The sequence below is a fragment of the Phyllostomus hastatus genome, unplaced genomic scaffold (genome assembly GCF_019186645.2).
Source record: "Phyllostomus hastatus isolate PE091 unplaced genomic scaffold, TTU_PhHast_1.1 phas_contig_62, whole genome shotgun sequence".
NCBI lineage: Eukaryota > Metazoa > Chordata > Mammalia > Chiroptera > Phyllostomidae > Phyllostomus > Phyllostomus hastatus.
In genome coordinates this window covers 14,091,057-14,105,492 of record NW_025333921.1, presented here as the reverse complement: position 1 = coordinate 14,105,492, position 14,436 = coordinate 14,091,057, and positions in this window count along the sequence as shown.

The following is a 14,436-nucleotide window of genomic DNA, read 5'->3' as shown; positions in this document are numbered from 1 at the left end:
CTTTTCTCTACATCCTCTCCAACACTGCTTGTTTATTAATTTATTGATGATAGCCATTCTGACAGGTCTGAAGTGTATCTCATTGTAATTTAATTTGCATTTCCCTGACGATTAGTGGTGTTAAGCATTTTTTCATGTCTATTGGCCATCTATCTATATCTCCTCTTTGGAGAAATATCTATTCAGGTCCTCTGCCTATTTTTTAATTGGACTGTTTGTTTTCTCGGTGTTAAGTTGTATGAATTCCTTATATATTTTGGATACTAACCCCTTATCAGATATATAAGGGGGACCCCCCCAAAAAAGAATTATCTTCTAGAGGGCAGGCCCCTTGTAGTACAGGCTTTCCCTCTCCCCAGGTGAGTGTTCTAGGAACCCATCTGTGTCAGTGTGCCAGCTGGTGTTGTTGAGAGGCTGTTTGGCTTCAGTGAATTTTTTGGAAGACTCTTTCACCACGTTTGCCCATGTCATGATGGGTGATTTACGAGCGCACCTGCCCATACCACACTGAGTATTCAACAGTTTTAGACCAAAAACAGCATGACTCCCATACCCCACCCTCCCTATCCACCCAATATCACCCTGAGTGACTTTTTTTTGTTATTTCCCCCAATGAAAAAAGGGAAATGTTTTGTCCATGTGGAAGAGGTGAAACAAAAAATGGCAGAAGCACTAAAAGGCATCAAAATTGATGAGTTCAAAAACTGTTTTTGAGCAGTGGAAAAAAATGTCTCAATAGGTACTGCATCAGATGCAGAGTACTCTGATGGTGACTGAAGTTTAAACATGTAAGAATACACACACAACTTTTTTATAAATAAATTGCATTTTTTGGCTGTTCCCCCCTCATATAATTTGTAAATCTTTTTTAGGTGGTCTTTCCACTTTGTTGATGCTTTCTTTTGCTGTGGAAAAATGCTGTAGTTTGATGTAGCCCCATTTGGGTTCTTTGTTGATGTTGTTGTTGTCCTTGCCTGAGGACCCACATCCGAAAGCATGCTGCAAACAGCAATGTCAAGGAGTCGACTGCCTGTGTTTGCTTCTAGGAGTTTTATGGTTTCAGGTTTTACATTTTTAAGTCTTTAATCCATTTTGAGTTTGTTCGAGTGCATGGTATAAGAAAATGGTCCATTTTCAATTTTTTGCATGCATCTGTCCAGTTTTCCCAACACAACTTTTTGAAGAGACTGTCTTTACTCCATTGTATGTCCTTGCCCTCATAGTCATGGACTAATTGACCAAATATGTGAGGATTTATTTCTGGGCTCTCTATTCTTATTTCATTGGGAGATGGAGATACAGATAGATATAGATATAGATATAGATATAGATATAGATAGATAGATAGATGATTTTTATGCCAGTACCATGCTGCTTTATTGTAGTCTTGTAGTACAGTTTGAAATAAGGTAGTGTGAAACCTCCCACTTTGGTTCTTTTTTTTTTAAGGTTTCTTTGTTCCTTGCAGTCTTTTGTGCTTCCATATATATTTTAGGCTTAGTTGTCCTAATTCAGAGAAGAATGCCATTGGTAATTTAATAGGGATTGCATTGAATCTGTATATTGCTTAAGGTAATAAGGACATTTTAACAATATTAATTTTTCCAATATGTGAACATTGGTATATCCTTCAATTTGCAGCCTGTTCAATTTCTTTCCTTAATGTTTTATAGTTTTCAGAGTACAAGTCTTTTACCTCTTAGGTTAAATTTATTCCTAGGAATTTTAAGCTTTTTGATGCAATTGTAAATAGGATTGTTTTCTTAATGTCATTTTTATTATTGGTGTATAGAAACACAACATATATCTACATATTGATTTTGTATCCTGCAACCTTACTGAATTTTTCAGTTCTAATAGTTTTTGATGGAGTCTTTAGGGTTTCCTATATATAGTATCATGTCACCTGCAAACAGTAAGAGTTTTGTTTCCTCCTTTACAACTCAGATGTCTTTTTTTAAATGTTATTTTTTAAATATATTTTATCAATTATATATTACAGTTGTCCCATTTCCCCCCTTCACTCCCCTCCACCTGGCACACCCCCTCCTACCTACATCCCCCCCCTTAGTTCATGTCCATGTGTCATACATATAAGTTCTTTGGCTTCTACATTTCCCATACTATTCGTGCCCTCCCCCTGTCTATTTTCTACCCACCATCTATGCTATTTATTCTCTGTACCTTTTCCCCTCTCTCCTCCTCCCACTCCCCTGTTGATAACCCTCCATGTGATCTCCATTTCTGTGGTTCTGTTCCTGTTCTAGTTCTTTGCTTAATTTGTTTTTGTTTTAGGCGTGGTTGTTAATAATTGTGAGTTTGCTGTCATTTCACTGTACATATTTTTAGTCTTCTTTTTCTTAGATAAATCCCTTTAACATTTCATATAATAAGGGCTTGGTGATGGTGAACTCCTTTAACTTGACCTTATCTGAGAAGCACTTTATCTGCCCTTCCATTCTAAATGATAGCTTTGCTGGATAGAGCAATCTGGGATGTAGGTCCTTGCCTTTCATGACTTGGAATACTTCTTTCCAGCCCCTTCTTGCCTGCAAAGTCTCTTCTGAGAAATCAGCTGACAGTCTTAGGGGCACTCCTGTGTAGGTAACTGTCTCCTTTTCCCTTGCTGTTTCTAGGATTCTCTCCTTCATTTTCACCTTGGGTAATGTAATTATGATGTGCCTTGGTGTGTTCCTCCTTGAGCCCAACTTTTTTGGGACTCTCTGAGCTTCCTGGACTTCCTGGAAGTCTATTTCCTTTGCCAGATTGGGGAAGTTCTCCTTTCTTATTTGTTTAAATAAGTTTTCCACTTGTTGCTCTTCCTCTTCTCCTTCTGGTACCCCTATAATTCAGATGTGGAACATTAAAAGATGTCCTGGAGGTTCCTAAGCCTCTTTTCCTTTTTTTTGAATTCTTGTTTCTTCCTTCCTTTCTGTTTGGTTGTTTCTTTCTTCCTTCTACTCCTCACCATCGATTTGAGTTTCAGTTTCCTTCCCATCACTATTGGTTCCCTGTACATTTTCCTTTATTTCACTTAGTGTAGCCTTCATTTTTTCATCTAATTTGCAACCAAATTCAACCAATTCTGTGAGCATCCTGATTACCAGTGTTTTGAACTGTGCATCTGATAGGTTGGCTACCTCTGCGTTGCTTAGTTGTATTTTTTCTGGACCTTTGGTCTGTTCTTTCGTTTGGACCATTTTTTTGTTTTGTGTTGACATGCCTGTTACGTAGTGAAGGGCAGAGCCTTAGGTGTTTACCCAGGTGGGGCAACCCACGTCACTGCTTTGTAATGCTGTATATGGGGAAGGGGTCTGAGAGGGAACAATGGCACTTGCTCTGCTCACTGCCAGATTTCAGTCACTTCACCCACTACCCACAAGCAAATTGGGCCCTCTGGTGCTGATTCCCATGTGGGTGGGCTTGTGTACATTCTAGGACTTTGTGGGTCTCTCCGAGGAACTCTCCTGTGAGGCTGGGAGTTTCTCCCGGCACCTCAACCCCCGCAGGTGTTTTTAATCAGTGGTTTGAGGCTTTATTTCCCCAAGCTGGGACCCTGGGTTGTGCGGTCCATCCTGCTCTCGAGTTTCACCTGGTTTGTCTGCATGGGAATGTGGAACCAACGGTTCCACCAGCCACCAACTTGCCAGCCAGCTGCAGCCTTGCACACTGCACCCTGTTCCACAATCTGCCGCCTCACTGGGTCCACTAGCTACCGCCTTGCCAGGAGTCCTCTGCACCCTGGCTGCCCGACTCAACCGACTCCACCGACTCCACATTCTAGAGAAGAATGTGTCTTCTCTACCTCCTTGGTTGTCGGACTCCCATACAGTTCAGTTTTCTGTCAGTTCTGGTTTTTTGTTTTTAAATTGTTGTTGTCCTTCTTTTGGTTATGTGAGGAGGCACAGTTTCTCTACTTATGCCTCCATCTTGGCCAAAAGTCTCTTTTTTAAATCTTATTTTACTTGTCTGATTACAATGGCTAGAGCTTCTAGTACTAGAACTTCTAGTACTTCTAGTACTTCCAGAACTTCTAGTACTATGTTGAATAGAAGTGATGAGAGTGGGCATCCTTGTCTTGTTCTTGATCTTAGAGCAAAATATTTCAAACTTGCAACATTGAATATAATATTAGCTGTAGGTTTGTCATATATAGCCTTTATTATGTTGAAGTATGTTCTTTCTGTACCCACTTTGTTGAGAGTTTTTATTTTAATGTTGAATTTTGTCAAATGCTTTCTGCATCATTGAGATAATATTATTTTTATCTTTCATTTTGTTAAAAAGTGATTTATCACATCTATTGATTGATTGATTAAACCATCCTTGCATCTTTGGGCTAAATCTCACTTGGTTGTAGTATATAAAACTTTTAATGTATTGTTGAATCCAATTTGCTAATATTTTTCTTAAAGGAGAAGTTTGTCTTAATGAATAAACTGAACTAACAGGCAAAATAAAGACAGACTAATAGATAGAAAGCATGCTGACAGGTCTTGGGAAGGGTGTTTAGGGGTGGAGAGATCAAGCAAAAAAGAAAAAGGACTCACGGACATGCACAACAGGGTGGTATTGCAGGGGAGAGGGGGCAGTGGAGGTGCAAGAGGGTATAAGGAGGGTAAATGGTAGAAAAATACAATAAAAGGTTTTTTTAAATAAGTAAACTTGTTTTGTTAAAAAAGGTTTGTCTTCATTAGCTTCTTCAACAAACACTGTTAATCATTTTAAAATCATTTTTACTTCTTTGATCAGAGAAAAATAATAAGCATTAAATGAGTTTTAATTTTTGCAAACTTCTAATTTATTTAACTCATCAAGAGTCCATTTACTCAAGGAATGACTAAATGTTGATAAGCATTGCAGTTGAGTTCTGGGTAAGTGAGAGTTTCATTATACTGTTCTTTCTATTTTTATGTTTGTTTTTAAAATTGTATAATAAAAAGTTAAAACTATTATGTACAATTTTTAAAGATATTATTTATTTTTATAGAGAGCAGAACTGAGGGAGAAAGAGAGGAAGAGAAACATCCATGTGAGAGAGAAACATCCATCAGCTGCCTCTCACACGTACCCTGTCTGGGCACAGAACCTGCAACCTGGGCATGTGCCCCAAATGGGAATTGAACAGGTGACCTTTTGTTTTGTGGGATGACACCCAACCAACTGAGCCTCATAGTCAGAGCTATATGTACAATTTTTAAGTCTGCCTCATTAATGTGTCAGAAGTAAGGGCTTCCATCATAAACATTTTGCCTGCTGGTAAAATAAATAAATATCTATATGAATATATATGTCAAATTACCCTCAAGAAGCTTCATTCTGTAGATCTGTGTTTGTACCAAAGCTCTCATTTTAAAGGTGAAATTAAAAGTGCCTCATTTTAACTGGAAATTGAGCAAGCAGTGCACTTGGAGACGCTACACAACCCCACCATAAGTTGAGGAAGCAACTACATATGATTATTTTTTGTCACAACTGTTTCACACTTGTGTGTGCACACATATTCACACACAAGCACATGCACAAAACATTGGCAGAGTACATTCTGTGTTGGTCAGTCACACTTCTAAGCTCACTGCCTCCTCAGAAGAAGTAGGTGCCCCCATACCACAGCATCCATCCCACTAGTCTACTCTGGTCACACACGTTTAGGATTTCTTCCAGCTTATCTGTCTCCTCAGCTGCTCTCCGAGCTCCTTGCAGGTGAGGACAAGGCTGGCCCCTCTCTGTTCTAGGCTGGGACCCTGCTCCACACAGAATAGGCACTTAATAAATATTAAATGATTTAAAAGTCAAACTCACTAGCATTATGGGCTTGTAGTAGAGAGTAGGGGAAAGACAGGAAAGAAGAGAAGTAACCTGGGAGACAGGGCAAGATCTGTGCTCTGTATCCAAGCTGCACGCTTACTATCTGTGGGGACTCAGTCTCTCCATCAACAAAATGGGAATATTAACTTTACTTTGCAGAGTTGTGGTAAAGAAGTGAGGTGATGGATGTGCAGTGCCTGGCACATAGTGGGTGTTGAATAATAGGCTGCTGTGACAAAAAGAATGACACTGGGAATAAGATAACACCTGGTGCAGAGCTTGGCACAAAGGTAAGTGTTCCAAGCAGGGACAAGGAAGGGTTACCAGGCAAAGATCAGCCAAGAAGTTCATGATCTTTTAATAGCAGTCAGGGTGGAGAGAGAATCCACAGGCATTCAGTACTTTTACATGTCATGACTTTAACTAATCCCCATGTCAACCTGTCAAGTGGGTGGTTTTGTGCCCAAGTCTGTAGGAGGAAAGGAGGCACCATTAACACAGATGGGTGCGGCCACTCACCCAAGTTCTCAGGGGCAGGAACTGGTGGAATTTCTGGCATCTGGGCCAAGAAGGTTTTCTGGGCTCTGGTACTCTCCCTACTCTCTTAAATCAAGTCCTGGAAGCACCTCCTAGGTTCACCTTCTCTGGACCCCAATCCCTGTGCCTTTGTTTAACAACAAACACAATTTCATTCCAGGCTGGCCTAGTTCAGGTCGACCTAGGCAGGGCTGTTGCTTAGGAGGTGGACAGAGCCTCCCTGTTCCCTGCCCCCTGCCTGGCCAGAGGACACAACCCAGTCTCTTATCCAGGCCTTGTTATCCTTCTTGCCTTGGGTTCATCTCTGAGTACTTGACCATGGGAGACCCCACTCTCCCTTTGGACCATGAACTGAAGAGCTTTGAGGGGCTCAGAAAACAGAAAGGGGTTTTCCCAAGAGGCACCATGAGGCAAAAGAAAAGACAAACCTGGACAGACATCCCAGTTGCCTATTCACTAGCAGTGGGACACTTGGTCAAGTGAGTTTACCCTGCTATGTTTCAGTTTCCTGAAAAATGGGAATGGTTTCCACTATAGAGGTCGCTGTGAGAGTTGATAATATGATGATGCATAGAAAGTGCCCCACCCACAGCAGGTGCTCAGTAGATGTCGGTTTCCAGTTCTGCCTTCCTGCAGCATCCCATGCTCCCATCACAGTGGCCTTTGCCATTTATTTCCAAACACCACCAATATGAGCCTCATATTTTTCTATACATTAACTCACTTTTAAAACTCAATCTCACTTCTGCAAATAGAAAACCAGCAGCACTTGGCAAACATTTATTCCTGTGTTTAGTCAATATTTATTGAGTGCTTATCACATCGTGGGTACAGTTCTGGGTCTGGGGATACAGCAGCATTCCCACAGGGCAAGCAGACAGTGAATGAAGAGAGACTGAGTGTGACATCATTGCACAGCATCGAGGAAAAGAAAATAAGGCACAAGGCTAGACTAGAGATGGAAACAGGGCGCCCATCCCATTTCATGGGGCCAGCAGAAGTGGACTTCCCCAAAGCTGATGGAGCTTAAACTTCAGGGCTCTTTGCGTGACCAGATCCCTTTTTAGGGTCCTATCCTAGATACTTCCCTATGAAATCTTGTAGCCACAATCACAGATTCTTTTTTCTAAGGAGTGCTCTCAAAAATCAGATAAGCTTCAGGCTCCGCAAAGTCTGGTTCTCCTCCTGGTGGGTCAGGAATGGCCTCTCCAAGAAGGTGACATTTGAAAATGGGCCTAAATAGAAAATAACTATTAAAGTGAACAAAACAAAATTCCCGCCCCTTCAGAATCTAGGGATTCTTCAAAAGATTCCTAATGATCTGCTTTGCTGAGTGAAAGGCTGCATTTAAAATTTTACCTCAGGCCATGTCCCCAGAATGAGTTGAGCCTGAACGTTTCTGTCTCCCCAGACTTCCTCCCGGCACCCCCCCCCCCACCGACCCCTACTGAGAAGTGGGGCAGAAAGGGTAGGAGGTCCTGGTTGGGTAGGAGGCATCAGCAGGCCTTGGGTCTTAGGGAATGACACGGAGTGCAGACCAGTAGGAGGAGGAACCTAGACAGACAACGGCAGGTGCTGATGAGAATGTGGGAACCCTCATCCACCTGTGGTGGGAATGCGAAGTGTTCCAGCCACTCTGGAACACAGCTTGACAGCTTCCTACAAAGATAAACACACAGTTAACACATGACTCAGCAGCCCCCTTCCAAGTATTTACCCTAGAACAAAAACTTGTACGTGATGTTCATAGGAGCTTTATTCATAATACCCACAAACTGGGGGTAGGGGACCAAAAACAGCCCAAATGTCCAGTCACAGGTGAACATATGAACAAATTGTGGTCCATCCAGTGCAATGAAATACTTCTCCGTATTACAAAGGCATGGACAACTGATACACCCAAGAGCATGCGTGAATCTCACAGACATTATGCTGACTTCAGAAAGAAACCAGACACAGAGTTTGTCTGTGGGGTTCTACAATGACATTCTAGCTATATGTACAGAAAGCAGATGATTATGAGGAGGCACAAGAGAACTTCTGGAGAGAATGAAATGAATCTTGATTGTGGTATAGTTCATTGAATTATATACTTAGAATAAGTGAATTTTATTTATGTGAACTATAGCTTAAGTTATAGCTTAATAAAGTTGATAGAAAAGTCATATCACATTGCATGGGCCACTGGAAAGACCCTGCTTGAGCCTGATAACCCAGCCGCACTCACTTTACACTTCAGCGAACTGGGGCCCAGAGAAGGGAGTGGTGCTCCCAAGGTCAGGCAGTCAGTCAGGACTGCTGACTGGCTGGCTAACTGCAGTTCACCAAACGCTTTCCCAACCTCCTTTCGCTTAGTGCTCACTGTAGCTTTGTGAGGCAGTAGTCCCATGCCCAGGTCCTCTGCTCTGAAAGCCCAGTTCTTCCCTCCTCTCCAAAATCCTCATCCTTGCAGAGGGGACTTCACTAAAGTCCCAGGACCCAAAGCCCAGCACTGGGGCAGGCAGAGCCCAAGGGAAGGAGGACATGGAGCATTTGTGAGTTCTCTGCTGTGGGGCTGCGGGCTGTGGGCTGTGGGCTGGGCAGCCACGGCCAGGAGGCACTTTTCCTCCCAGGCAGGACACACCCAGTGGTTCGAAGGAGCAGTGGGGACACAGCTCTGGCTTCACTCAGAAAGATCCGGTTTCCCCTGGATGCTTTTTCCAGCAAAGCCTGCCAAGAGAGATTAAGATCTCAGAGAGCAACATGATGCTGTCTTGCCAGAGAAGGAGCTCCCTCTGTGACCACAGGCTCCGCTCTCTCTAAAATGGGGGCTGCCCCAATCTCTCCCCATCTCCAGCACCACATGCATAGATGGGCTTTGCAGCCCGCCAGCCCCCAAGCCTCCAGCCCCTTTGCTCAACTGCCACGTCCCTAGCTTGACCGTATTTGAAGGCCCTGTCTGGTCCCCATGTTGAGTTCTGAGAACAGTGAGTTGGCGTGCTACCAAGAATGTGTTGGCCCTTCCTCCCCAGTGGCAGGGACAGCTTAATCCATTACTTACTTGTTTGGAGTTTGCTTGCTCAAAGGCAAAGTGGCTGACCCACCAAACCCGTCTGGTGGCCTGTATTTCCCCTGGCGGCTCCAGTGCCAGCCCGAGGTCCCACTGTAGGGCCCAGAGCCACTGCCTGGATGCCAGGAGCCTGGGCTCCTGGTCAAGATCTGTCACAGGTACTGTGTGACCTTCGACAAGCCCCCAAGCCCCTTCATCTGTTCCTTGTGAAGAGGAAAATAGACATCTTCCAAGGTCCTTCATTCTCCAACCAGAGGATCATGAAGATCAAGTTCAGACCCGACCCACAGACCAACTCCCCGGCTGACATGCTCCCTTTGCAGGGCACATGCATCTTCAGCACAATGCTTTGGGCTGGTATTTACATAGGGGGCAAATGTATGTGTATGTCTCCAAAATTCAACATATTTTTTAACAAAACAGGGTGCAGGAAAAGAATCAAGATGTATTCCAAATACCAGTAGTAGAAGGTCCAAATCAAGTTGTTTTGAAAAAACATGAAAGTAGTGACAAAGAGGATGCTGCCTCTTGGCTGTAACTGGCACTAAGAAAGGCCAGATTCCTGTGCACAGAGCAACTAGTTGTTGATGTCCATGTTAATTACAGGGTGACCAGGAAGCAAAGCTTTAAGCATCTTACAACCTAACATGATTGTATGTTACATATATAAGCTTTATTTATAACTATTTTAGTTAGATCTAGGAAACTGATTACAGGATTGGGGTTGATATAATGACACAATTTTCCCTTTTAAAAATAATGGAATGACAATAAATAAAAGGAAAGGAAAGATGTTCCCAGGAGCATTTTCACAGAACAGCTCATTTTAAGGGATAGCTTACTGACATCAAGCTGGAGATGCGGTATGATCTCCCCAATTAATGTGGTAGTAGTATTCCTGGGAAATTCAGTGTAGATTAAAACCTCACAAATATCTCTGGTGCTTACTATGTAAAGCAGAGTTTAGTTCTTAGCTCAGATAATCACCTACATCGATGTCCTGAGAGATATTCTAAAGTCATGTGGGACGCAAGACAATCTCATACCGTGAGATGGTCCCAGGCATTGCAAACTGTCTCACATTTCTGGTTCCTCACAGGCCTCCCAAAGCCAGCAGCACCCCCTTCACACTGTGACCAGGAGCATCTCCCCGCCTTTTAAGTGCCCCCTGGGGCTTTCTCAACTTCATCCTAAAAAACCATAGTCACCACATACACTAGGAAGGGTGAGCATGGGGCATGGGGTATGGCATTTTTCATCCATCAAAGGTTTCAATTCTTTCCATGGGCTTTTTTAAATCTCAGATGTAATTCAATGAACCATGAAGTTCACCCTTTAAGAGAGTACAATCAGTGTCTTTGAGTGTATTCCCAAAGTTGTACAACCATTGCCACTATCTAATTCCAGAACATCTTCATCACCCCAAAAGAAACCTTGTAGCCTTTCACAGTCACTCCCCATCCTCCTCTCCCTCAGCCCCTGGAAACCACAAATCTACTTTCTTTCTCTATGGATCTGTCTATTCTAGACACTCATATAAACAAAATCATGCAACATGTGGCCTTCTGTATCTGGCTTTTTCACTCAATGTTTTCAAGGTTCGCCTGTGGTGCAGTGTGTATCGGTACTTTATTCCATTTAATGGCCGAATAATATTCCATTATATGTATATACCACAAGTTATCGATTGATCCATCAGTTCATGGACAGATGAATAATGACTTTTGGGGACTATTAGGAGTGACACTGCTATGAAATTCATGTCTAGGTTTTTGCATGGGCGTATGTTCTCAGTTTCCCTGGGTGTATAAGGAGTTCTTGCTGAGTCAGTGGGGACTCTATGCCTACCTTTTTGTGGAACTGCCAAGCTGCTTTACCAAACTGACTGCACCATTTCAAACTCCCACCGGCCATGGGTGAAATTCCAATTTCTCCATATCCTTGCTAAGACGTTCTACTGTCTTTTTGATAATAGCCATCCTACAGGGTGTGAGGTGGTATCTTGTTGTGGTTTTGATTTTCAGTTCCTTAACGACTAATGAACATCTTTTCACGTGTCTATTGGCCATTTGTATAGTTTCTCTAGACAAATATCTATTCAAGTCATTTGCCCATTTTTAATTGGGTCATTTGTTTTTCCTTTGTTGAATTGTAAGAGTTCTTTATATATTCTGGATACAAGTCACTTATCAGATACATGATTTTCAAATTTTCTCCCATTCTGTCAGCTGTCTTTTCATTTTCTTGGTGATGTCTTCTTAAGCACAAAAATTTTCTGTTTTGATGAAATCCAATTTATTTTTCTTTGGTTGCTGTATACCATGCACAGTTGCCTAAGCAGCCCTAACCTCACAGAGCAAGGCCAGGCAATAGAGGCTGCTGTGATCTGAGTGAAGGCAACACCTAGCTTCAAAGCCTCTTATTGAGAGTCCATAAATAGAGTTTAATTTCTCTGGATAAAATCTCTAGGCCTGCCAAGTTCAAATGCCCTCAGAATGGGTAGCACCAGACCTACCAGTCATTCATACCTAAAGGAAGACTACTCGATTGGACATTTTTCTAAAAGCACACCATGCCAGGGGTGTGGAGAGAGTGCAGGGACCCTGAACTCAGGAGGGTACCACGGTAGGGGGCAAGCTGGGCAGTGAGGAAGGCCAAGGTTACTTCTTTGCTGAGGGAAGTCACCACAAGCTGTGTCCTCCCCTTTGGTCTTAGCTGGGAGCCTGCCTATCCATTCCCTTCCTCAGGCTATACTTTCAGGCTTTGTTGCAAAAATCCTTGATAAAGCATAAATGTGTCTACAGGATGGGGACACATTCTGATGTGACTGATGCTAGACTAAGAGGAACCTCAGTGCTTATCTGCTGGAAGCCCTCTAGCCAGACATGGAGAAGTCAAAGCCCAGAGAGGACAGGGGACTTAACAGCAAGTCCATAGCTATGCAGTGTCCACACTGCCCTCCTAGTCCCCACTGTCCTCCAGCAAGCATGTTGGCCTGAATGGGATTCTACAGGCAGAAGCCTTGAAACATGGGCAATTTGCTTGGGCAGAAAGAGGCACAGATAGGTTGGGGTCCCCAAGGGTACGGTCACTGAAGGGCCATAGCAGGGGCAGAGCAGCACAAGGACTCTATACCTCGGAGGGCAGGGGCCTAATCTCCTTGGGATTATGCTACAAATCACTTATGTCTCAATAGTAATAGCTGCCATTCACTGAGCCCTCACTAAGTGTCAGCTGCCGCACTAAGAAATGTACATGCATCCTTGCCTTGTTCCTCCCAGCAGCCTCATGAGATGAATGTTAATTTTTTTCAATGAGGCCACTGAGGCTCCATGAGCATAAGAGACTTGCCCAGGATCATGCAACGGAAAAAAGCTAAGCAGGCTTTCAAATCTAAGATCACCAACTCCAAGGTCAGTCCTCCCTAATACCTGTACTGACTGATTTCTGGAACACCTTCTAGTTCTCATCACTTGGATAAAGTGTCCCTGGGTGGGCTGCTGGCCTGGTGCCCACCTAATGGGGCTGAGCTGTGCTCAGGAGCAGTCAGAGCTCTGGATCTGTTCCCCACGGAAGGTGCCACTCTTCTGTGGTGTCATAGCGACCCCTGCTGCTCACTTCCACTCTCTTCCACAAGATCATTTAAGGGCAAGGGGCTGCCTATTAACATTCTGGGGGTTGCCCAAATGAGAGCTCCTAGTAACACTTTATCCTCTTGAAAGTCTCCTGGGGTTTGGAGCAAAACAGAGAGAAAAGTGGGAATGTTTATTTCTGGGCTATGAGGTCTGTACCTAAGGGCCCCCAAACTCCTCATCTTCCTACCCTCCTGCCACAAAGCAGGAACTCTGGATTTCATGTCAGACACTGTGGGTCAGCCACCCCACTCCAGTTCTTCATGGCAGTGCATACGGGTGTGACATGAGTCTCAGGTCCCTCACCTGCTAAACAAGAGACAAAACTACTTACCACTCTGCAGGGGGATGTCTAGAGTCTAGTGTATGACAATAACTCAGTGAGCTCCTCTCGCTCCTGAGCCTGACTTCCCTCATCTGTTTATGTGTATCGGGTAGCTGGCCTTCACATACATTGCCTCACTCAACTGTCACAATAACACATGAAGGAGAATAAGAAAATCGAGGCAGAAGTCTCGCGTTCAGAGGGTTGGCCCTCCATTTTATAGCCATGAGTCCTTAAGTCTTAACCTTTGTAACTTCATTTTTCTTTATCTGTAAAACCAGACGAGGAATGGTATCATCACCAATGAAAACTGTCACCATTTATTGAGAATTTGTTAGGTCATAGTCTGTACTGAATACTTAAAATATTTTGTTTTAATCTACATGGCCACCAGATGAACTAGTGCATGTTAATATTTCACACACGAGGACCCTGAGGGAAAGACAAAGAAGACAAAACAAAAAAAGGCAGGCACATGCTATTTTTATCTGGGGGCTTGGATAAACAGGCTAGTTGACAGGCTTTCACACAGTGGCGTGTCTTGGAGTATCAGATATCTAGAGTGGCTCATCAGACAATAAATTACACAAAAATTATTATTACTTAAAGTAATAACCATAAAACAATAATCACAGGGAATAAATGCAGACAGTAAAAACTTTCAACTGTGTTTACATAAGTATGCCAGTTTTAAAAAGTAAGTGAAGCATCATGGCAGTGTGGAAAGACCTCTAGGTCTCTGCCCTTGAAGTTACAAGTTGGATGGCTATAATTCAGCAAAGAATTCCCTGCTTGACTCAGTGAATGCATCTGAGAAAGCCACACTCTGAGAGAGCTGCAGGTGGGTGAATTTGAGTGAGCAGAGGAGGCCGGTGTGATGGAAGGAAAGACAGCCAGGTGTGCAGAGGCAGTCAGGACTCCCCAAGGTCCCAGTCCACATGATGACTGTGAAGGGTCAGGCTGCAGCCCCCACAGCTCTTCAGCCTGAGGGGCCGGTCCCTACAGAGGCTATGCCCAGGGTCAGGGACTGAGAAGCACTGCAAATGATGGCAGAGTCCAGCAAGTCACCACCAACACGGCTGAAC